General features: G+C 34.3%; 1 pseudogene across 1 annotated transcript; it reads left to right on the top strand.

Moving 5' to 3' along the window:
- The first annotated feature begins 1,259 nt into the window (after positions 1-1,259).
- Positions 1,260-7,210, top strand: LOC145804560 (putative zinc metalloprotease EGY1, chloroplastic; annotated as a pseudogene). Its single transcript, XR_014346550.1, has 7 exons — positions 1,260-1,479; positions 1,609-2,002; positions 2,140-2,280; positions 4,345-4,446; positions 4,956-5,167; positions 6,774-6,824; positions 6,900-7,210. The product of XR_014346550.1 is annotated as a putative zinc metalloprotease EGY1, chloroplastic (transcript).
- Positions 7,211-23,882: the final 16,672 nt, after the last annotated feature.

Here is a 23,882-nt window from a genome sequence, read left to right as displayed (position 1 = left end):
TAGGGCATTTATTTTGATGTTGCAGGATGTTACATGTGATGTCTTTCAATAAGAATACTCTGAGGAATAACTCAAATGATTCGTTTTCTTTTATAAATGCATGTTAATGATAAGGTCATTATGGGTTTATATTTTGAGGGCGTGACATCCATTAAGGTCATTTTGCTTCATAATAAAATTGTCATTAAAATTTTGTTTCATTAAGTGTGTGCACAAAGATGAAGTGGTGTGTGGAAATAGAATTTCTCTTAGAGATAGATGGCAAGTATTCTGAAGTATCGTGAGAATGACGATTTTGTCTTAAGAGAGTGTGAAACGCTCAACCTAGTTCATCATTCGTCTCCCTTTTTGCAAGTGTTTTGTAAGCTTGCTGTTTTTTTCCAAATTCATTTGTTGTTGTCATTGGTTTAATTTGCAATTAGTTTATATAATTAACAATTAAATTAGTATCAATTTGGTTTGTGCATTATGAGCTTGATTTTGTTTTATATTTCACACACAATTTACACAAGTATATTGAGGTTTTTGAACAATATATTCATATCATATCATATCATATGAAGACTTTATTAAGATATACATGGTTAAAGCTAATGGTAAATGTGAAAACTCATTTTTTATGTTATACTTTTAACTTAAAAAATAAGTGATATATGTCATTTAAGTAGAAATATATTTAATAAATTACTCTTTTAATTTTTAAAATACGGGACATGTGTCATTTTGATATTCAAAATTATACATTCATTATTGACTTTAACGATTTGGTTAGATAATCGAATTGAAACATTTTATATACTTGTTAACAAATTAGCACAATTTGAATATTTGAAATCAAAATAGCACAAAATTCATACATTAAACATTAAAAATATAATTAACCTATTAACATGAAAAATACAAAAATATGCCAATTATTTATTATATCTTTATATTTATATTTGTCATTATTGAATTTTTTAGAGAAAATATCTCCAATATATATGCATACATATACATGGACATATAGTGCATTAAAACTCCCTACTTTGAAAATAAAAAAATTGTAATAAATGAAAAAAAAAATCACCAAAAAAAAAAAAAATGCCATTTATTTATTTCTTTATTACATGTACTATGATTTTTGTCTTTATTTCTTTTTGTCTTTATTTCTTTATTACATGTACTATGGTTTTTGTCTTTATTGAATTTTGTTAGAGAAAATATCTCCAATATATATATATATATATATGTATATATGCATAGACATATATCGCAATCAATGGGAAATCTCAACGGGCCGTAGTTTCAGAACCGTTAACCTAAACCTCCAATGGAGTCTCATTAGTAGTGCTTCCAGGAAAAGAATTGAACTATTCGAGCGAAAGAGCAATTTTTGTTTGTTTGGCGACAACGACATCGAGAGACGAGGCGGAAGAGAGAGCACAGAGCAGCGACGATTTTGATTCGGACGAGTCGAAGGCTTCTATTTCATCAAGGGTGAGATTTTCTCTCTCTATCTCTCATAGTATGTGTTTTTTTGGTTAATTAGTGTGTTTGATTTGAAAGTTATATCTAATTTAGGAAAGGATGATGAGAATGAAATCTGTTTGGTTGCTGAAAATGCAGGAAATGAATTGGTTCTAATTTTATGAAAATTGAGAAAACGCTTATTAAGAAAAAGCTTTTTGGCTATTCCACCTTATGGGTGACCAAAGAAGAGCCATTTGGAGATCTAGGGGAGGGCATTCTTTTTCTTGGCAATCTTAGGGGAAAGAGAGAGGAAGTTTTTCCAAACTTCAGAGTCAGCTGGCTGAACTCATGGGCGATAAGTACAATTTATTTATGGTGGAGGAACCCAATTCTGAAGGACCAGACCCGCGGTGGACCCCGTGTCAGTTTTGGTATGCTGGGTAAAGAGGTTTCAGAACCCGCCCCAGCAACACTACGGCAATATGTGATTGCTCTATTGTTATTTGTTCTCACTATTGGTTCCTCGGTGGAGCTAGGAATTGCATCTCAGGTATTACTAATTGCTTTTACACTTAGACATTATTGTATTAAAAGTAGTTACGCTCTCCTTTTCATTTATCAAATTCTTTTTATAGAGTAGATTATTCCATGTGTATGTGTTCATTCATTGCATTTTTCATGAAGCAGATAAATAGGCTTCCACCAGAGGTAGTTAAGTACTTCACAGATCCAAATGCCATTGAGCCACCAGATATGCAGCTTTTATTCCCATTTGTGGAGTCTGTTCTGCCCCTGGCATGTGGTGTTCTGGGGGTTCTGCTATTTCACGTAAGAAGAATTTCTATCTTTTTGTTGATTTAATTAATTGAATGCTTTTTCTTAAGGGGAAAAAAATGTTTTTTGTGTATTACTATTTCCTGTGCCGGGCCTTATGCAGAAAATAGTTCCTTTAACCGGCTTTATCCATAATTTCTTATCATAAGATTACAAGCCCTTAAGCTTATAAACTAAACTAGCCTACATTTAATCTTTATCAACTGTAGACTACTAAGTAAATTTCTTTAATAAAAGAAGAAGTTGCCCCACGAGATAGTTATATACATCCATTCCTCCATCTTTCTCATTCTCTTCTGTATGACATTGTTAATTGTTTTAAACCACTTCATCTGGTAAAAGTCCAAGTTTTTGACTTGAACCATTAGATAATAGGTCCTTGTCTAATGCTATGTGCCCTTTTTGGTCATCTGCTTCTCATCTTAGAATCATAAGCTGGTCCTAAGGCACACATTCTCAGTATTTCGTCCCTCTCCAGTTGAAATAATTGGTGGTCCTTTATTGCATATCCTGATAGCCTTAACTGCTACGAAATTCTACTCTATTGTATTGGTATCATATGTTTTTTAATCATCTTAAAACAATTATTTTAGTAAAACCCATCTCATTAAGATCTTTCAGTTAAAAGCCAGCTATATGTATCAATGTGTAAGACAAAAACTATATTTCATCATGATTATTTTTGATGCCCTCTCATTTATTTTGATTGGAATATGTGAAAGCACAATAGAACAAACACCAAAAGAGGAGTTTAAAAAGAAAAAAAACACAATGCAATCACATTGTTTTGGACCCATTCTTCCATTTTATAAGCAATAGCCAACATGCTTCATACATTTCTCTCCCCACCAATAAATCTCCAATGTCATCAACCAATTAGTCATGTAGCATTTATCCAACGCAACTTTGTCTTGGCTGACCTGCTGAGAACTTTTCTGGTTCCATAATGAAGTTGAATACGGGGGACTAAACTTCCTATATTTTCTTTATGCAAGTGTTTTTATTTTGTGTACATCTATGGACTGAAGTACTCATGAGGGATCTATTCACTATGAAAACATCCTAATTTAAAGTCACGGCTTTTGTTATTTACTATTGGTTGTTTCACAGAAAGCATCACTCATCTCGAGTTGGCAATCCTTGAAATTTTATGTCTCTGTCATTGTTTCCTCTAGCTGCCTACTGTATACATTGTGCATTCTGTGCATGAGATTGTTGGAAGCTGCATATGTATTGAATTGCTGATAATGGATGCTACAAAAGAGAATGCCATAACTTGCACTTGTATTCATTGGTTGCATAACTTTGTTTTGATCTGCATTGTAACTTAGTTGTTGTTTGGTTCATTGCATGTTTCTTGTTTTTTGAAAAAAAAGAAAGAAAACATGTTTTTGTTTTTTTCCCAAGAAAGTTTGAAGTTTAATGGGCTTCCTTTTATTGTTAATACACCAAAACAAGTTAAAAACACTTCTTCTTCCTCTTTTTTTTCATTGTGTGTGTGTGTGTGTGTGTTTATTTTGGAGCCTTGTTTTGAAAACAATTTTGAAAAAAAAAAAGAAAAAGTACCAAACATGTTTTAAGGATATGTTCGGTTATGTTACTGTTTTTTGTTTTTGTTTTTGTTTTGACAACTATTTTCATTTCCAAAAAATGGAAACAATTTTCAAATTTTACAAAATTTTAGAAAACACAAAATTTGTGTTTTCACTTGCTTTGAAATAAGTTTTCATTCCCGCTTTCCTCTCCCACCCCCTCTGGCGGCCACACCCTTTGGCAAATCTCCAAACATGTTTTCTTGTTTATGTTTTTGGGTATTTTAAAACATGTGTGTACCAAACATGTTTTTTTATTTGTTTTTAGCAAAAAAATAAAATAAAATAAAATGAACATGTTTCCTATTTTCTGTAAACAAAAAATGGTAAATGGTAAATGTTAAATGCTACTTAACCGGACTGGACCTTATTTTTTCTCCTCCTCGAGGTTAATTCCACCCTAATTAGTCATTCATGTAGTATGTTATCTTTTGAATATGTAAATGAGAAAATTAATTTGACACAGGAAGTTGGGCATTTTTTTGCTGCTTTCCCAAAGAAAGTAAAACTAAGCATTCCATTCTTCATTCCTAATATTACTCTTGGAAGCTTTGGTGCAATTACTCAGGTAATTATGTCTACTTATCACTTGATGGATGTTAATTTAAATGAAGTTCTTATTATGTTATATATTTCCGTACACTCTTCCTCTCTCTATATATTTTAATGTATGTTTTACACATATACCAACATTAAACACCGCCAATGGGCCAGTGGTTAGCATTTTCCCTTTTTAAATAATTTGTTGTATCAACTTTTAGTGAGTCTGAATTGATCTCAAGTCTGCCATTTAACAGCATTTTCTTTCATCAATAAGATAATGGTCCCATGACCATTGATAAATGAGATCAACTCTATTTGGTAAAAGCATTTTTTTGTTATGACAGTTATCTGTTTTTTGCTCTTTTGATTTGATCCATGGATGCAATTTTTCTGCTTATATCTTTGAGTTTTTTTTTTTTCTTTTCTTTTCACTTTTGTTGATTGGAATTATGATCTGTCTGTTCTATTTTTTCATAAATTTATGATATGCCTATTTTTTACTGCTTAAAAATCATCAAATCTTGGCTTCTGCAGTTCAAATCTATTCTCCTTGACCAAAAGAAAAAAGTTGATATTTCCCTTGCGGTTCCATTTGCTGGTGCGACATTGTCTTTTTCTACGTTTGCTGTTGGCTTGCTGCCTTCATCAAACCCAAATGCTGCAGGGAATTTGGTGCAGGTTCCGGGCATGCTATTTCAAGGTTCTTTGCTTCTTGGATTAATAAGCAGAGCCACTTTAGGTTATGCGTAAGTTTCTTCTTTGCTTTCATAGCTTTGATTGGCTGATAAATGATACATATGCAAAATATCAATAAATCCTATACCTAATTTTTATAATACCCCTTTGGATTATACCTTGTACCAAAAATCCTAGATGGGACCCTTTATGTGCTAGGGTCTTAATAAAAAAAAAAAAAGAAAAAAAAAAGCAAATAAATAAAATATACTAAACCAAATTAAACCTTGTGTCTCAATCAAGTAGGATCAGCTACATTAATAATTTTTCGCCATTCGGTTCTATCAAGGGTTATATGCTCAGTGAAACCAAAAAAATTACTAATTTTTTTATTACGACATGCCATGTCAGTTTAGGTCTTTCCTTCCTCTTAACATTTCCATTTATAGAGATCACATCACTTTTCCTTACCATTGCATCTATAGATCTTCGTTCTACATAATCAAATCATCTTCACTTGTTTTCTCTCAATTTAACTTTAATTGGTGTTACTCCAACCACTTAATGAATATATTCATTTCAAATTCAATCTTTCTTAGTTTTACCACAAATCCATCTAAGCATCTTCTTCTTAGTTACGCACATTTCATGAATGTGTTGTTTCTTAGTTGCCTAACATTCTGTTCCGTAAATCATTGTTGGCCTTATAGCTCTCTATAAACTTTCCCTTTCAATTTTGTTAATATTCATAGATGACATAGTAAGCTAGATACACTCCTCCACTTGGGCCAATACGCATTAATCGTATGGATCACATCATCTTCAATCTCACCATTCTTGTTAATAACCAAACCTAGGTAATAAAAATGTTCACCTTTTGTTATCGTATGATTTTTAATATTCACTTCATTATTTCCCCATTAGTTGTTACCAAAGTTACATTCTGCATATTTAGTTTTATTATTACTACTTTAAAATCATTTTGACTCTAGTTTTTCTCTTCAGATTTCTAATTTGGTGTTATTTTCTTCTTTAGTGTCATCCACTATAACAGTATCGTTTGCAAAAAACATTTATCATGGGATATTATCTTGAATGTGTTTAGTTAATTTATCCTTGACTAAGGTAACTAGGTAATGACTCAAAGTTTACTCTTAACATCGATTAAAAATTCGCTAGTTTGGTGATCTAGTTGTAGTCACACCCTCATCATGTCTTTTATCACATCAATATATCTGACGCTATTTTTTTCCAACACCCTCTATATTATATATCTAAGCACCCTAATTTGAGCTTTTTCAAAACCTATAAAAACTATATGTATATCCCTTTTTTTCCCAATACTTTTCTATTAACTGCCTTAATATATGTATTGTTGCCTTGGTTGATTTGCCATGCATAAATTCAAACTGATTCTCTACACCTTAAGCATTGAACACTTACTGTCTCCCATAATCTCATTGTATGATTCATCAACTTAATGGTTCTTTAATTGTTGCAATTTTGGAAGATAAATATATTAAGTACAACTATTGTAAAGCTAAAGCACTGAATGTTATCTCAATTATCTTCTTTAACTTAGTTGAGTGTCGGTTTGATATATAATTTGTTGTTTAAAACTGAAATTATTGTTATCTTGACAATACTGATTGAGATTTTGCTAATGTGTCCCTGTAGAGCAATGCATATAGCCACAGTTTGGGTCCATCCTCTTGTAATTTCAGGCTGGTGAGGCCACATAATTGAACATTGTTTCTTTATCACGATGTATAGATTGCTAACTATTCAAGTCCCTCATTGTAGGTGTGGCTCAACTATGTTAGCTTCCTGTGGGATGTCTTGATGGTGGAAGAGCCATACAGGTATCCTTTTGCTTTTATTGTTTGATAAAGTATTGAGGTTTATGGTAAATCAGGAAGCATGAAGGAGCTTGGACAAGACACATATAATCATTAAAATTTATTTTCATATATTAAGATACGAAAAAATCATTACAAAGACTCAAAAAGATAAAATATGGTCTTCTTGTTTTATAGTTTAGTAATAATCAAGGCATAATCCATTGATATTTGATAATGAAATGATTATTTGATAGCAAGACACAAATTATTGAAAAAAATTAAGGTAAAATTATTCAATTAAATTATGATAAAGAGAGTGCAAACAAAATTAAGGGAAAAAATTAGGGTAAAATTATTCAATTAAAATATGATAAAGAGAGTGGGCAAAAAAATTAAGATAAAATTATTTATTCCATTAAAATCTTGACATGAGACTCTGTTTGGATTCATTATGTAATATATATTTAAATATATTTCAATTTGTTTGGACTAATTATATAAAATTTTAATTGGGCTTAATAATGATTATATATAAATTTTTTCAATTGGGCACTAACAAGATTTTTTAAGGGGAATTTACTGGTAGGTCCCATACACATAGTTTAAAACCCATCTAATATTAAATTAAAATACTTGTACCAATTAGTCGTACATATTTTAATTATTACCAAAAAACTCTTAATTTTTATTTTTTAAATTTAAAGACGCTGCTACATCCACCATTGCTGGACTTCCGTTAGACAGTCACCAGAGACTTGTCAGAATGTTCAATATCATCGGGAAGTTGTCGGAGTATCACTGGAGTGTTCTGAACGTCACCGGAATGTTTAGAACGTTTGCTGAACGTCAAGAATATTACCAGGGACTCACCAAAATATTTGGAATATTACTCAAAAAAAAAGAAGAAGAATAAATTGAGAAATTATAGTGAAAAAACATAACAAAATTTGCTAAATATTAATAAATTGAAAGAAGAAGAAAAAAGAAAAAGAAAAAAAAGAAGAGTAAGAACAACAAATAGCAATAATGAGAAAAAAAAACATGTTATTTTCAATTTTTATAAGGTTTAAGTAAATAATCTCAAATATTGATCAAACTGAAAAACAAGTTTTGAAACTGTAAAATGTTATAGTTTCAAAGCATGATTTTATTAAGTATTTATCTTTTCAGCACCAAAAAAACTAAAATTGTAAAATCTTGTAATTTCATCGTTTGTAACTAAAACTCGAAAATAATTTATTTAGAATTTAAAAATTTTCTCTATTATATCAGGAAAAATAGAAGTATGTAGTATAGAAAAAGTAAAAAAAACTAAAAGATCGAAGGAAAGCGACATATAGTAAGAGAGATTTGTATTCCGTTAACTATTTTTGGTTTAGATCTGGTCAGATCTGACGTAGATCTACTCAGATCTACATCAGATTTGAGTAGATCTACCTATCTTATTTGTCAAAAATTTATTTCCTCCGCCGTCGGTAAGCGCGAAGTAAGGAGTCAGTGGTGGTCGCCGGCCACCGGTGACTGTAGATTAGAAAAAGAAAGAAAACAAGGAAGGTGTGGTCGTGGTCATTGTTGATATCAGAGGAAGAGAGATAAAGAGAAAAAGTGAAGTGTAGGGAAAAAGAAGAAGATAAATGGGTATGGGACTTTTGGGTTTATCTAAAAGATTTTAGGATTAAATAAAACGCACATTTTTCAAAAAGGACTTATGGATAATTTGCCTTTTTTTTTTTTTTGGGACCTGTTACACTAGGCCTCAAATAATTAAAAAAGATTGGACTTTGAACTTATAATATAATATAGATGTAACGCACCAAATTTCTATCCCAAATGATAATGCAACAATTATGACTCTCTTAAAGGAAAACCAAATATAACTTCCCATACTTGCATTACATAATAATAATAGTTCCTCATGCGATATTACATTGATTCAACAAGAAGTGAATAACCAAATAAGCATTCCCAAGGGTTTACAATCTTCTAAGGCTTAAGTTCGGTACACAAAATGGTTATTCAAACCCACACATACATAGCCCTTGGCTTACAAATAGGATCACAGCAAATGAGAACTTTAGTGCTCTCAACACACACATTTTCACGTCCTCAATTAGGCGGATTCATTATGTCTTTTCCTGCACAAAAATCCGGCAGGGTGAGCATAAAGGGTAGTAGGAAATCTTTAACAAAGTATATACATTTTATACAAGTCTCAAGAGATGAATGCCATGCCATGCCTTTTTAAAAATAAAACACATCTTCATCTTTTGAAAACCATCATGCTCAATGATGTTATGCAACTTTAACTGTTCAAAATTTATCAATTTAATTAAAGGGGGCGGTAAATACAACTCTAGTAATTCCTAGATCGGTGTTTGCAAGTAGACTATACGAGTACTACCAATTGTTATTTTTACCGGTATTAACCAGAAGGCTCGACACCTATCCACGCGACTTTCTGGTCTTTCACAAAGGACACTCAGGCCAACTTAAACAATTTCATCTACACCACTTATAAAGACTTACCACAATATTTATTCCAAAACCATTTCATGAAAACCCATTTCTCAATATTCTTTTCTCAATGCAAATTTCCAAAGCTTAACATAGTCCAATGAATTGAAATGCCAATGTATGCTTAATAATGCAATGCAACATTACTTCCGTATTCAATTGTTCCACACAATATACCATTGTGATCAAAATTCTCAATCCTCTTTTCAACACAATTCCACAAGATGAAAATATATATATACTTTTATATCCAATTCATTCAAAAGAATAACGTAATTCCCACATTTCGAGTAATCTCAACAATTTAGTCAATTCAAGACTAAATCAACATTTTGACAACAATCTCCAAAATAAATAACATTTCTTTTTTTTTTTTCCCCACAAAATTTGTCATTTATATATAAATAAATAATTTTCAAAACATCTATTTATTTTGGTACACAAAATAAATATGATAACATCTTCCAAGGATTTTCAACATATTTCACAGAAAAGACCCAATTTCTAGGTTTTCTCACCAAAACCATTCATCTCCAAGATATTTAGAAGAATCTTCCCAAAATCATCCTTCTTCAATTAATATGGTTCAAAACTTTTAATTTCTATTTTAAAAGGAAAAGAAATTAAACCCTCTTTTAAAATCACTCATCTTTTTGAAATCAACAATCAATTTCTCAAAGCTAATCAAAGGATGATTTCGAAAATCATCTAAATTTTGCAAAAACATATATATAATTCTAAAAAAATCTCTACCTCAAGTTTTGAAGAAGAAATGAAATGAAACCTCCAAAATCAACAATGTCGAAACTCGATCTTCACCTCACACAACGAAGCCCTCGAGATGATAACCAACTTTGATGAAGAACTTAGGTCTAAATCCCAATGGATTTGGAGAAATCAAAGAGAGAATATGACTTCTAGAGAGATAAGCTCTCGATCTGGAATTCTGGAGAGTTTTGGAGAGAGAGAGAGGACTGAAAAAGTGATATGAAATATCAGATTCACGAACTGATATAATATGGTCCGCTCGAGCGTGGAATGCCCCGCTCGAGCGTCAAATACACTAACCCAGTATTTTTATAGACAGGTTAAACTTCTGAAACCAAGCATTCTCTGCTCAAGCGCATAAACGGCCGCTCGAGCGGACAAGCAACTTCGAATGCATTTTGCATTTTTGTTTTGGGGGCGTTGCCCTTCAACCTTGCCAGGGCGCTGCCCTAGGACCCGCCAAGGGACGCTGCAACCTGGACTCCCGCGAGCTGACCGGGCAACTCGACCCCCGCTAAGGCGTTGCCCTTGGACTCGCCAAGGGACGCTACCCCCTAGGCTCCGGGAGCTGACCGGGCAGCTCGACCCCCCACTGGCCCAATCGAAGTGGCAAATCATGGAAGAAGGATCGAAACCGGAATCGCTATAATAGAACTAACAAATTTGAGTCTTATTTTGGGCCAAAATTTGGGGGTCTTAGGCACAAGCTTTATTGGCCTTAGCCCAAGGCCAACCCTGCTTAGTTATATACATTGGGTGTTAGTTATGACTCATTATGATGTTAATTATGATATTGTTTTAGTTATATCTAATGTGGTGTGTGAATATGACTATTTTATGGTAATCAACTCCATACATGTCATAATTTGCATATAGTACACACCCTTTAACATGACTATATGTTTTAAATACATATTTTTTTAAAAGTTTAAATCCATAATTAAACCAAACCTTCTCTCTAGACCTAACGTTCCAGCATTATGACAACATCACACCATCATCGTCATCGTCACTGGTATTTCCCAAACAGTATATGACATTGCTTGTATGATGGTTTAAATTAACGTGTAGCAGGAAATCTTACGAAAGAGCTATAGTGACTCACTTTTATTAGGTAAGTAAAAGATAATGGATGATCCATTTAGTGTGAGTTACAATTTCTCATTTGACAGGAACACTACATAGATCACACCATATAGTACTCTGCAACTATATAATAATTTTTCTACTAGCAGCATCAAGTCGCTGTTGTTTTTTATTTGAGAAAGTTACACATGTAATCCTTATAATTTGTCTCTTATATCAATTAAGTTCTTATAGTTTTAATTATATTAATTTTATCTTTAAAATTTTCACATTATATTAATTTAGTCCAATTAATAATATATTTTTTTAGAAATCAGGCAAAATTAAAGTGATTGAGTGGTTCATGCCTAATTTAAAATGGTTCATTCTGTTTTAAATTCACCATTTTACTCTTGATTTTTGTCTTATTTTTTAATTAACGTTATCAATTGGACTGAATTGACATGTTTTAAAAGAATTAAAGAGAAAAACTAATATAATTAAAATTGCAAATACCAAATTTACAAGAGAGAAAAATCACAAAATTTATGGATATAACTAATTAACCCATGGTTGGACTGATGGTTATTCAAGTTTAATTTACATAATTACACACTGTACAGTTTCAATGAGTGTTTAAAGACTGACTGTTTTGTACTTTGAATTTGTAGAAAGCTCCTCAAAAGAAAAAGAAAAAAACAAAGAAAGAAAAGAATGAATAAAATAAAAATTTGTAATGGGGATTGGCAAGGACTTGGTCAATTTTAACATTATTGAAGACTATTAAGTCAATTTTAACATTATTGAAGACTTGAAGTTAAGATTATCAAAGACTTCTAGTCAATTTGTTAGAGTAAATTACTCTTTCTACCCTCAAGTATTATTGGTTCTTAAACTATAGAATTATTTATTTATTTGTATTTTTTAATTATTTAGTTCCTAAATGATTGGATTTTTGTATTTCACTTACTATGGTCCAATTTAGAGAAAATATCATTTCGCCCTCCAAACTTTCACGCATTCTTCAATTTGACCCCCATATTTTGATTAATATCAATTTTACACCCGAACTTTCGAAATTTTGATCAATTTGGCCCATGCCGTTACATTCTGTCAACAATTTGACGGAATGTGCTGACCAAACCAAACCAATCCAAACCAAACCCAACCAAGCCTTAAGTCTCATCAAATGGAGTCGGCTACATGAATCTTTTCTTTTTATGCGGCCCTATCAAAGGCCATTTCGTTAGTCAAATTAAGTAGATCCATATCTCTATTTACAACGTTAACCAATGTTAATCTAGGCCTATCCCATCCCCTAACACTTCCATCTGCCGTTATAGCACCGCATCTCTTCACTATTGCTTCTGTTGGTCTCCGTTGAATATGACCAAACCATCTCAATCGATTCTCTCTCAACTTATCTTCTATCGGTGTTACTCCTACTCATTCTCGAATACACTCATTCCTAATTTTGTCTTGTCAGTCTTGCCACACATCCACCTTAGCATCCTTATCTCAGCCACACTCATCTTATCTATATGTTATTTTTGGGTTGCCCAACACTCCATCCCATACAACATCGCTGGTCTAATAGCGGTTCTATAGAACTTACCTTTTAGTCTAGTGGATATTCGTTTGTCGCACGGTACCCCAGATGCACTTCTCTACTTACACCATTCTGCCTTAATCCTATGGGCTACATCTGCATCAATCTCCCCCGCTGTTGTGATAATCGATCCTAAATAACGAAAATGTTCACTCTTAGACAGTTGTTGATTCTCAATCTTCACTTTTCCTCTGCTTTCATTATTACTGTACTAAATTTACACTCTATGTACTCTGTCTTAGTTCTGCTTATCCAGAATTTTTTAGATTCAAGACTTTTTCTCTAAATCTCCAACTTTGTATTAACTTCTTTTTTAGTCTTATCCACTAGCACGATATCTTCTGCAAAAAGCATACACCATGGCACATCATCCTGAATATTTTTTGTTAACTCATACATAGCTAAAGTAAAAAGATAAGGACTTAAGGTAGATTATTGGTGTAACCTTATAGTGATAGGAAATTCATTTGTCTCTCTAGCAGGCGATCTAATAGTGGTCACCACCTCTTCATATATGTCCCTAATCGCATCAATGTAACCTTTGTCACACATTTCTTTTCTAACACCCACCATATTATATCCTGGGGCACTCTATCATATGCTTTCTCAAGGTCGATAAACATCATATGAATGTCTCTTTTCTTTTCTCTATACTTTTCTATTACTCTCCTCAAAAGATAGGTCGCTTCCATTGTTGACCTGCTAGACATAAACCCAAATTGATTCTCTGACATCTTTGTTGTATCTCGCAACCATCGTTCCATCACTCTCTCACATTTTCATTATATGACACATTAGCGTGATTCCTCTATAGTTGTTGCAATTCTAGACATCTCCTTTATTCTTATAGACTGGCACTAACATACTTTCCCTTCATTCATCTGGCATATTCCTAGTCAACAAAATTTTGCTAAACAACCTAGTCACCCAAGCAATTCCCTTTTTACCCAAACACTTCCAAGCTTCAATAGGGATATCATCGGGTCCTAAAGCCTTATTTGATTTCATCTTCTTAAGTGCAATCTCCACTTCAGAGTTTCTAATCCTACGATAGAACCGATAGTCTTGATTTATCGTATTACTGGCTATTTCTTTCCTTATTGTTGTACCTCCATGTTCCTCATTTAATAGTTTTTTAAAATAGTTCTTCAATCTTTCCTTAATCTCTTCATCCTTCACCAATACCTTAGAATTCTCACTCTTGATGCACTTAACTTGATTAAAATCTCTTGTTTTCCTCTCCCGTATCTTAGCAAGTTTGTGTACTCTCTTCTCTCCCTCCTTACTATTTAGTCTAGTGTATAGGTCATCATATGCTTTCAACTTAGCCTCTCACACTACTTTCTTGACATCCTTATTAGCCAACTCTTAAGGTTTTCTTTAGTTCTATCTTTCCGCCACTTTTTAAAGCACTCTTTTTTTTTGCCTTAACTACCACTTGAATTTCTTCCTTCCACCACCAAGTTTCCCTAGAGTTGGGTCCCGTTCCTTTCAACTCTCCAAGCACTTTCAACTCTCCAAGCACTTCCCTTGAGATTCTTCTCATACAATTGGCCATCGAGTTCCACATAGTGTTAGCATCATATTCCAAGTCTCAAGTGCCTTCCTTATCTGTTTTATTCTTAAATATTTCTAGTTTATCCCCTTTTAGGTCCCACCATCTCGTCTTACGATGCCCACCATCCTTCCTAGCTTGGTATTGCCCTTTAAAATATAAATCTAGTACTAAAATCCTATGCTGAGAGGCCAGACTCTCTCTAGGAATCCCCTTATAATCATTGAATTTTAGGCGGTCCATTTTTCTCATTAAAAAGTAATCTATTTGGCTCTTAACTGACCTACTCTTAAAGGTTATCAAATGCTCATCCCTCTTCTTGTACATAGTATTGGCCACTACTAGGTTAGAAATCAACACAAAATCTAAGATACTCTCTTCAGCCTCATTTCTGTCACCAAAACCGTATCCACCATGTACCCTATGAACTCCATCCCGGATGGTAGTGTAACTTAAAGTCATAGTCCTCTATGAACTCCATCCACCTCTTCTGCCTCAGATTCAAGTCTTTCTGTGTACACAGATATTTTCGACTCTTATGATCAGAAAATACATCAAACTTTTCTCCATACAAATAGTGTCTCCAATTCTTTAAGGCAAAGATCACCGCCGCTAACTCTTAAGTCATGAGTAGGGTAGTTCTTCTCATGTGTTTTCAACTGCAACGAGCCATAAGCTACCACCTTCTCCTCTTGCATCAAGACACAATCCAAATCTTCCCATGAGGCATCACAATACACTGAATAGCCTAAGCCTCTCTCCAGAATAATCAAAACTGGAGCAGTGGTAAGTCTAACGTTAAGTTTTTGAAAAGACTTCTCACAAGTCTCACTCCACACAAATTTGATCCATTTCCTCGTCAATCTAGTTAATGGTGAGGCTAATCTAGAAAAATCCCTCACGAACCGACGGTAGTACCCGGTCAACCCCAAGAAACTACGGATCTTGAAAGCATTTTTAGGTTGTTCCCAATCTTGCACTGTCTCTATCTTGGCTAAATCTACAGTCACCCATTCCCCGAATAATACATGGCTCAAGAACTTAACTTCTCTCATCCAAAATTCACACTTCCCAAACTTATCATACAGGTTGTGGGCTCTAAGTAACTCAACTACCACTCGCAAGTGTTCCTCGTGCTCCTCCTCAGAGGGTACGTAAATCAAGATGTCGTCCAAAGACGACCACAAAACAGTCTAGGAACTCAAGGAAGATTCGGTTCATCAAATCCATAAACATAGCTGGTGCATTCGTTAGCTCAAAGGGCTTCACTAGAAACTCATAATGGCCATATCGCGTACGGAATACCGTCTTCGGGAGATCCTCCTCTCTTATTCTCAACTGGTGATAACCCGATCTCAAGTTTATTTTAGGGAAGCAACAAGACTTCTTCAATTGATCAAATAAGTCATCTATACGAGGCATTGGGTACTTGTTCTTAACAGTTATCCAGTTCAACTTTCAGTAATCTATACAAAGTCGCAACGTACCATCTTTCTTTTTGACAAAAAGAGCCGATGCTCTCTAATGTGAAGTATTAGGGTGAATGAAACCCTTATTTAACAATTCTTGGAGTTGAATTTTCAACTCACTAAACTTAGTGGGTGCAAATCTATACGGTGCGATGGAAATCGGTGCCGTACTAGGCACTAAATCGATAGAGAACTCTATCTCTCGATGAGGTGGTAAACTGGTAAGATTTTCCAGAAAAACATCCAGGTATTCACAAACTACCCTTGGTAACTCAACTCGGATTTCATCACACTCCCTACTCAAGAAACTGGCAAGAAGGCAACTAAGTTTACTCCGCCCACGCGGATCATACACTGGTGATAAGATCCTATCTACCCGGTCTCCCAAGAAACAAAAGTAATCACTACTCAAGGTACATACAGTAACCCTTTGACGGTAGCAGTCTATAATAGCTCGATAGGATGACAACAAGTCCATACCCAATATAACGTCAAAACTAGACATATCAATCAACACAAATGCAAAAGGAAGTTGGTGACCAGCAACCTCTATGTCACAACCCCGACACCTCTGCTTCAAAATAACCTCACCACCAATAGGTGACTTTACAGAGATAGGAGATGCTAAGTGAGCCAATTCTAACCCCAAAATCGATGCAAATGCAGATGAAATAAATGAATGGGATACACCCCATATCAATCAACACATTAGCAAACGAATTACGAAACAAGAAGGTACCTCTCACTACCGAAGGTGTTGGTACAAGATCTAGTGCAGTAACAACATATGCACACCTTGTAGGTCTCTGCTTTAACTTGCTCACCCCTCGAAGCATAATCTAGATACACTGACGGAGCCGAAGAGGCTCCTTGATTGGCCCTCGAGGCCTGTGCTGACTGTGCAGGCTGGTGGCTCTGTGTCTGCTTTGAACCATATGCATCATGTGTGCCACCCAACTGTGGACAAAATCTCTTCACGTGCCCCGCCTACCCACATTGATAACAAATAAGCGGCTGGCCTCTCCCTTGACTCTGGCCTTGAGAACGAGCCGACGACGGTGCAGATTGTTGCCCTCCTCCGGGCAAGTTGGAGACTTGTGACCCAACTAACCACACTTGTAACAAGTAACATCTCCCTAACTACCTCTCCCTGAACCTGAACTCGGTACTAGAAAAATGGACCTCGATTGAGCTCCCTGGGACGGCTGTGGATTGGAACCCCTCTGCCTCTTACTGTACATCCTGACTCCTTCTGGAGCCCCCCATCCTCTCCTCCATCTACATCACGGTCTCAAGATGAGCCGCCACCTCCACAAGGCGTCTGTAGTCTCTAATCATTGACCCGGCTACTTTAAATATGAGTCTGGTCCTCAACCTTTTCTCAAACTCCAAACAATGGCACTCCTCAGTCGCCATTAACTTTGGTGCAAACCTAGAGAGGCTAGTAAAGGCTGCTTCAAACTCGGCCACTGGTGTGTTCAACTGCTTGAGCTGAGAAAACTGATCCATTAACTTCTCCCTAACAGTGGGAGGTAAAAACTTATCTTGGAAATCGTTGACAAAGGCCTCCCAAGTCACTCCAATGCACCTACGCACATACTTCCACCACTGACCCGCATCTCTTTTCAGTTGGAAGGAAGCCAAGGTCAGTCGCAATTGATCGTCCTCGATGCCAAGCATCTCAAACGTTTTCACTATCTGCTCCAACCACTCATCTGCCTTCAGTGGCTCCTTAGGAACACCAACAAACTCATTCGGATTTGACCGGAAAAACTCCCGCTTCAAGAAAGACGGTCTTGCTTCAGCTACTTGGGCTTGGACCTGATTCTCTGCCTTGAGAATGCCCATGGATCTCTGCAATGCTCCAGCCATTTCATGGGCCAAGGCACCCATGGCCTACTGACCGACTGGTTTAGCCACATTGGCCTGACCAATCCCTTCTGCTTACGCCAGAATCTTATCCGGTAAAGGCACTTCATGCCTTCTAAGCCTACCACCACCATGTCCACGTCCTGACATCCTAATGTAGGTAACAAAAGAGATTAGCACATTTACAAATGTATCGAAGCTAACTCACTCGCGTCCTAATGCGATAAACAACAATAATTTATTCCACATAAGCACGTAGTCACTTAAACAAATACGAATTTCATTTCCGGATAATGACCGTTTCGCAGCGTTGCCAGAGTTCTAATTAGAAATAGTAATGATCAAGTGCCTTTCTAATAGGACTCCTACTAAAAACCCGTAGACTCGATCAACATCCTAGAAATTTGATTCCATACCTACATAATCACATAAACATGTTATCACATAGCATTGTAAACATATAAACATCTCTTGTCAAACGAGATAAACCCATTACGGTACTAACCACTTCCCATGTACCCATAGTATTCAAACCTGGTACGCTCTGATACCAAGTTGTCACCCCCCCAAAGTAATACAATAAACAAACCAAGACAATATCTGATATTCCCAAAGTAATACAATAAACTAACCAAGAGAAAATGTGATTGACAGTAAGATGCAGAGTATAAAGTCCTTCTATTACATGAGATCCAATTATACAAGAGAGTGACATATGTAATTATACATTCATAAGTCTGTTCCTGAATCTACAGCATATATCACAGCATGAGATAGAGCTGGAAGCAAAATAAAGAATAAATGCCCTAAAGGCTTATATCTTTTCAAAATAGTTATTGGTTACAACAAAAGTGGACTTTCCATCCAATACATTTAAAGCCCTTTGGCTGTACAAAAGTTAAGTACATAAATAATAAAATTGAGCCTTAAGTTCCACAGTCCTCCTAAGCTAAGTCTTTGGTGGAGGCATATCATCAACACTTGAAAATGGTTTTCCCAAATAGGGTGAGCCCAAGACCAATAGAAACAATTTAACACAATATATGAATCTTAACAAAGATATAAATATGATGCACATACACAATACCGGTGACAAAATCATTTACAACTTGTTTGCAAACCATGCCATGCCAAGTTTTTGTATCACAAGTCATGCTATCATTATCTCCTATTTATCTCAATCATTTTATCTCACTTCATGAGCTATTTCCATTTATCACAAACAACCAAACTAAGGGTACAACTCAAAGGTTCTCAAACGAAATAGTCATCGCATACACAGTTTTATTTGTCATTTTACGGAAATTTCGTCCGCGAGAATCGGCATTCATGTATACACAAGATTTTCAGGACTTTCACCCTGGACACACATGTCAGTTTAATTCAATGGAATTCATCTCTTTTCTCCTCCCAAACAATGGAGTACATCCCATTTCTGTTCCCACACATCATACATAAACAATGTATTAAAACGGGCAGTCATATTTAATGACAACCGATAAGAGATTAGTTTCAATTCCACCTAATCTTCATGTAATTTCTACAACAATCATAGTTATTTTCCACCGATAGCCCAAAGCAAATATTTCTAAATAGATATATAATCCCTTAAACAAATAAAATTATACAAAATTTCATAGGTGGGTGATAATGCAAATCCAGCTCCACTATTAACATAAACCCTCATCCAATTTCATATTCTCAATACTAATTTCATTCGTTTATACACTAACAATTTGAACTATTTTAGGGCAAAACTCCATTTTTGTAACACTCTGTACTTCCTGTTATAATGGAATTATATTTGACTCTTTGATTATCTTGATTGTAAACCTTCTTAGTCGATATTTGAGCCTTGGTTGAGGTGTTACCATAGTGGTTAAGTGAGATTGAATCAAAAACTCCAAATTCAAATAATTGTTATTGAGTAGTCTTCACTCTTTTATCATTTTATCTCTCTACACTTTGAATCTTGATGTGAGGCTAGAACTATTGGAAAGCTTACTTCCGGGGGCTTCAATTTGGACACAAGACTGACCCTAAACGGAGTTCGGGCGAGAGAAATATATCTGTTTGAAATTTGAGAATCTGTGCTGTGAGCATAGTGCACTTGAGCGCAACTTTCAACGCTCGAGCGTACAACGCAAAATCAGATCTTTAAAAGTCACTTTTTAGATCAAATCTCTTCATTTCTCACTTCCCTTTCTCGCTCCTTCCGCCATTTTTGGTTTCTTAAGCTTTGTAGGCTTGATTTCATCTATTTCTATAAATCTTTGACCCCTAGTTCCATATACCAAAACGTAGAGCACGACGAGGGCTTCCATTTGATCTCAACGGATCGTTGTTTTGTCGCGGATGATTTTTTCGACTTGTTTCTTTCTTGCTTCAAGAGGTAGGGTCTATTTCTTAAACTCAATATGAGTTCAGTAATGTATTTGTGGTGTATTTTAGATATATAGATTCCATTGTTCTTGGATTGATTTTTGATGATTTGTTTGTAAGTTAGGGTTTGTTCCAAATGGGATTGTTGAGTAATGGTTTAGCTACAAAAGTTTATTTTCCACTTATAAAGAATGTATATGAGTTTTTAAAAGTGAAAAACCCTAATTTGAAGAAATCCTAAAATGTTGGTCTTGTTGGAAAATTGTTTGATTATCAAATCAAAATGTAAAAGAGAGATTTCTAAATGTTTTCTTGAAAAAGGTTGTGATTATGAAATTGGAGTTGATATTTGTTAAAATGAGTTATTTCTTGCATTGAAATGAATTTTCAAAGAGGAATGGAGTTATGCCCTAAAATATAAATTTTGAGATTGTAAAGAGGAAATGGAATAAATGTTGAGAAATGTGAAATTGAAATAATGATTAAGGATGATGGTAGAGTTAGATAAGAATTGTCACTCCTATTTGAGATTTTGGAAAAGTATATCTTTAATGGAATTTATTTATTTGTTTAGATATATTTGTTTTGGGATATCGGTGAAGGATAGCTATGATTATTGTAGAAATTACATGTTGACTAGGAAAAGTGAACTGTTTATAAATCATGCATGTCATAGAGTATGCAATGAATTTTGAGGATTTAAACTATATGTTTTTTTGAAAGACATTTTGGAAATTCTTGTGTTATGTTTTAAGGGCATTTGTTTCATTTTGAAAATCATATTTTAGATCACATGTATTGTGCTATTTGGAAAGAGTAAATAAAATGATAAATCTAAGAAATGGTTGTTGTAGAACATTGTATGTAGATTAGGTGAATTGAAACTAATCTCTTATCGGTTATCATTGAATATGACTCTGTTTTAATACATTGTATATGCATGATGTTTGGGAGGAGAAATGAGATGTACTCCATGTTTGGGAGGAGAAAATGGATGGACTCCATTGAATTAAGTTAACCTGTGTATCCAAGGTGAAAGTCCCAAAAAACGTGCGTATACATAGGTGCTAATCCTGCGGATGAAATTTTTGTAAAATGGCAATGGTAGTGCTTGTATAGCTTACGTTTACATGGGTTCCGTTTGACGGTTTCCCGCGGACGAAATTTTCGTGAAAGGTTGTATTGGTTTTGGAGATTTACCCATTTTATTTATTATCATCTTGGTTTTGGAAAGAAATGATTTTAAACGGTTTTAGCAATGTATTTGCTGTTGGTTAACGATGTATTCATATTGAAATTGACAATGAAATTGCTAGTTGGTATTGAGATACCTGGATTGACTTGTGGAAATGGATTTTATATCAAAGTAATGTATTGAATTCGGAAAACGTTTTGAATAAACGAAAGGTTTGGAAGATTGGAAGGAAAGGGTTTTTATTCAGAAAGCAAGTGGATTGCAGAATGCTTTGAGCATATTATATATGTACGTATTGCATTCATGATCATTTACACTGGTGGAGCATATTTAGTTTTTGAAATATTTTTTACTGAACTTTATGCTCACACTACGTGGTTGAAATTATTTTTCAGGTATGCTAATGCGGCTGTGGACTGAGATATTAAAGTTGTGTTTGGAACCCGCGTAAGTGGTTCCTTTATTTGTCGGCCAAGGGCCATATATGTATTTGTTGGTCATGTGCCATTCTTGTAAAGGTCACACTTTTTGTATATGATGCAAGCCTTTGGGCATTTTAATTTGATTTATAACATCTTTGTATATTTTGTTACAGAACATCCATTCGACTTAGATGTTGTATCTAAGAATGTATAAAATTGGAATAACACATGTATTGTGTGCTTATATTATATACATCTGCATAAGTGTTGTTAGTGATCGTCTATCGTTGGGTGGTTTACTTACGTGGACTGGACCTCGTAAATTAGGGGTGTGACACTTTTATTCCAAAATTCACCGTAGGTATCAAAATCAACAAATTTACCACAACACAATTTCATAGTTACTCATATAACCATTTTTTTTTTACATATATATTTGAAAACCATTCTTTTGATTTTTAACTAAAACCTTAGGTTTGTTTAAAATCAATTCAAGTTCCAAAGTTCCTTACACATCAACAAATAACTAATGAAAGTGTAGAAAATCCCTACCTGAAAGTGTAAGCAATGTGGAACCTTCAACAACGCAGAAACCAAGTTTCAATTGGATCAAAATGGAGCTCTTGGAATGCTCTAACCTTTTCTCAAAGACACTAGGATAGAAAATCCAATGGATTTAGGTTAAAATGTAAAGAGAGTGAGTTTTAGAGAGAAAGAGTCGATCTAGGGTTTTGAGAGAGAAAGAGGTGAAAAAATGATGAAAAAGAAGGCTACTGCGAACTAATCAGCACAAGAGTTGACGCTTGAGCGTCAGACACAATAGGTTGTTCCGCTCGAGCACAAGAAGTGACGCTTGAGCGCAGAATACACACTCCCAGTAGTGTTGCAGACAACAGATCAATGCTCGAGTGCAAGAAGGGCCGCTTGAGTGCAGAAAGATCCGCTCGAGTGTAGAATACATTCTCCCAGTAGGTTTGCAGACTTACAAAAATACTGAGAGTTCACAAAGCCCGCTCGAGCGGAGGAGCAAAATTTTAGGCAACAAGAGTTTGGAAAGTAGGCAATCAACCTGTCCCAAATGTAACGACAACAATCCAATAGCCAAATTTAAGTAAAAATAAGGGGGAAAAGATATGAACAACATTTAGAAACCATAAAATCCCAAGTTTAGAAAATTAAATGGGTCGAGTCGAAACCGGAATCGCTATAATTTACTTAAACCTTGTAGAAAATATTATGAAATTTATTAATAAAATTAAGCTAGTGACATTGAAGAAAGACCTGCATGCTATATTTTCTAATACTTAAAGATTTATGACAAAAATTCTAATTTGTGAAGCTTCCAATTAAATTCCAATATATTTTTACTAATTTGTGGAGTGAAAGCTAGATCAATAGAAACAATATTGAGAACTAAATCATCCACTAATAGGTGAAGAAATTTCAAAGGACCAAGCATTAGTTGAAAATTACAAGATTAATACAGTGACAAAAGCTTTTAATTTTTCTTTGGATTTCTTTTCAATTATTAATTTACGATCGGTTTGAATTTCTTAGGTTAGTCATCTAACTTGATAGAACAATTTGGGTTTGGGGGATGTATTTTGGGATCGATCTTAATAATTTAAACCATTCACTTTTTAAGATTCATTGAACAAAAAATTCATATAAAATATTAAGGTGATTGCAGATCAATAGTTATATGTTTGAATAGCATTTATATTATAAAACAATAGATGTTATTCTTGAATATATATTTATCATCCATTTTTTTTTAAACAAATGTGATTAAAACATGTAGTTACCAATATCTAACGATTTTAATTTTTTGCATTAATATTTTACTCAACAAGTTATAAAAAAGTGAACAGTTTAGATTACTGAGGTTGACTCCAAAACGAGTTTACTAAGCCCAATTATTCTCTTAAGTTGAATGGCTAACTTGAGAGAATCCAACCCAATTTATTTATTTATTATATTGATTGAGAAGGGAGGGTTTGCACCAATGAAACATCTTATAAGAAACTTCCTTCTTCAATTCTCTCATTACTCATCTGTCCATCCCTTTCTTCAATAATGATGTACAATATTTTGAAA

Source organism: Camellia sinensis, chromosome 12 (assembly GCF_055761805.1).
Source record: "Camellia sinensis isolate YWXY chromosome 12, ASM5576180v1, whole genome shotgun sequence".
Taxonomy (NCBI): Eukaryota; Viridiplantae; Streptophyta; class Magnoliopsida; order Ericales; family Theaceae; genus Camellia; species Camellia sinensis.
The sequence above is the reverse complement of the archived record's forward strand: the minus strand, read 5'-3'. Positions and strand labels throughout refer to the sequence as shown.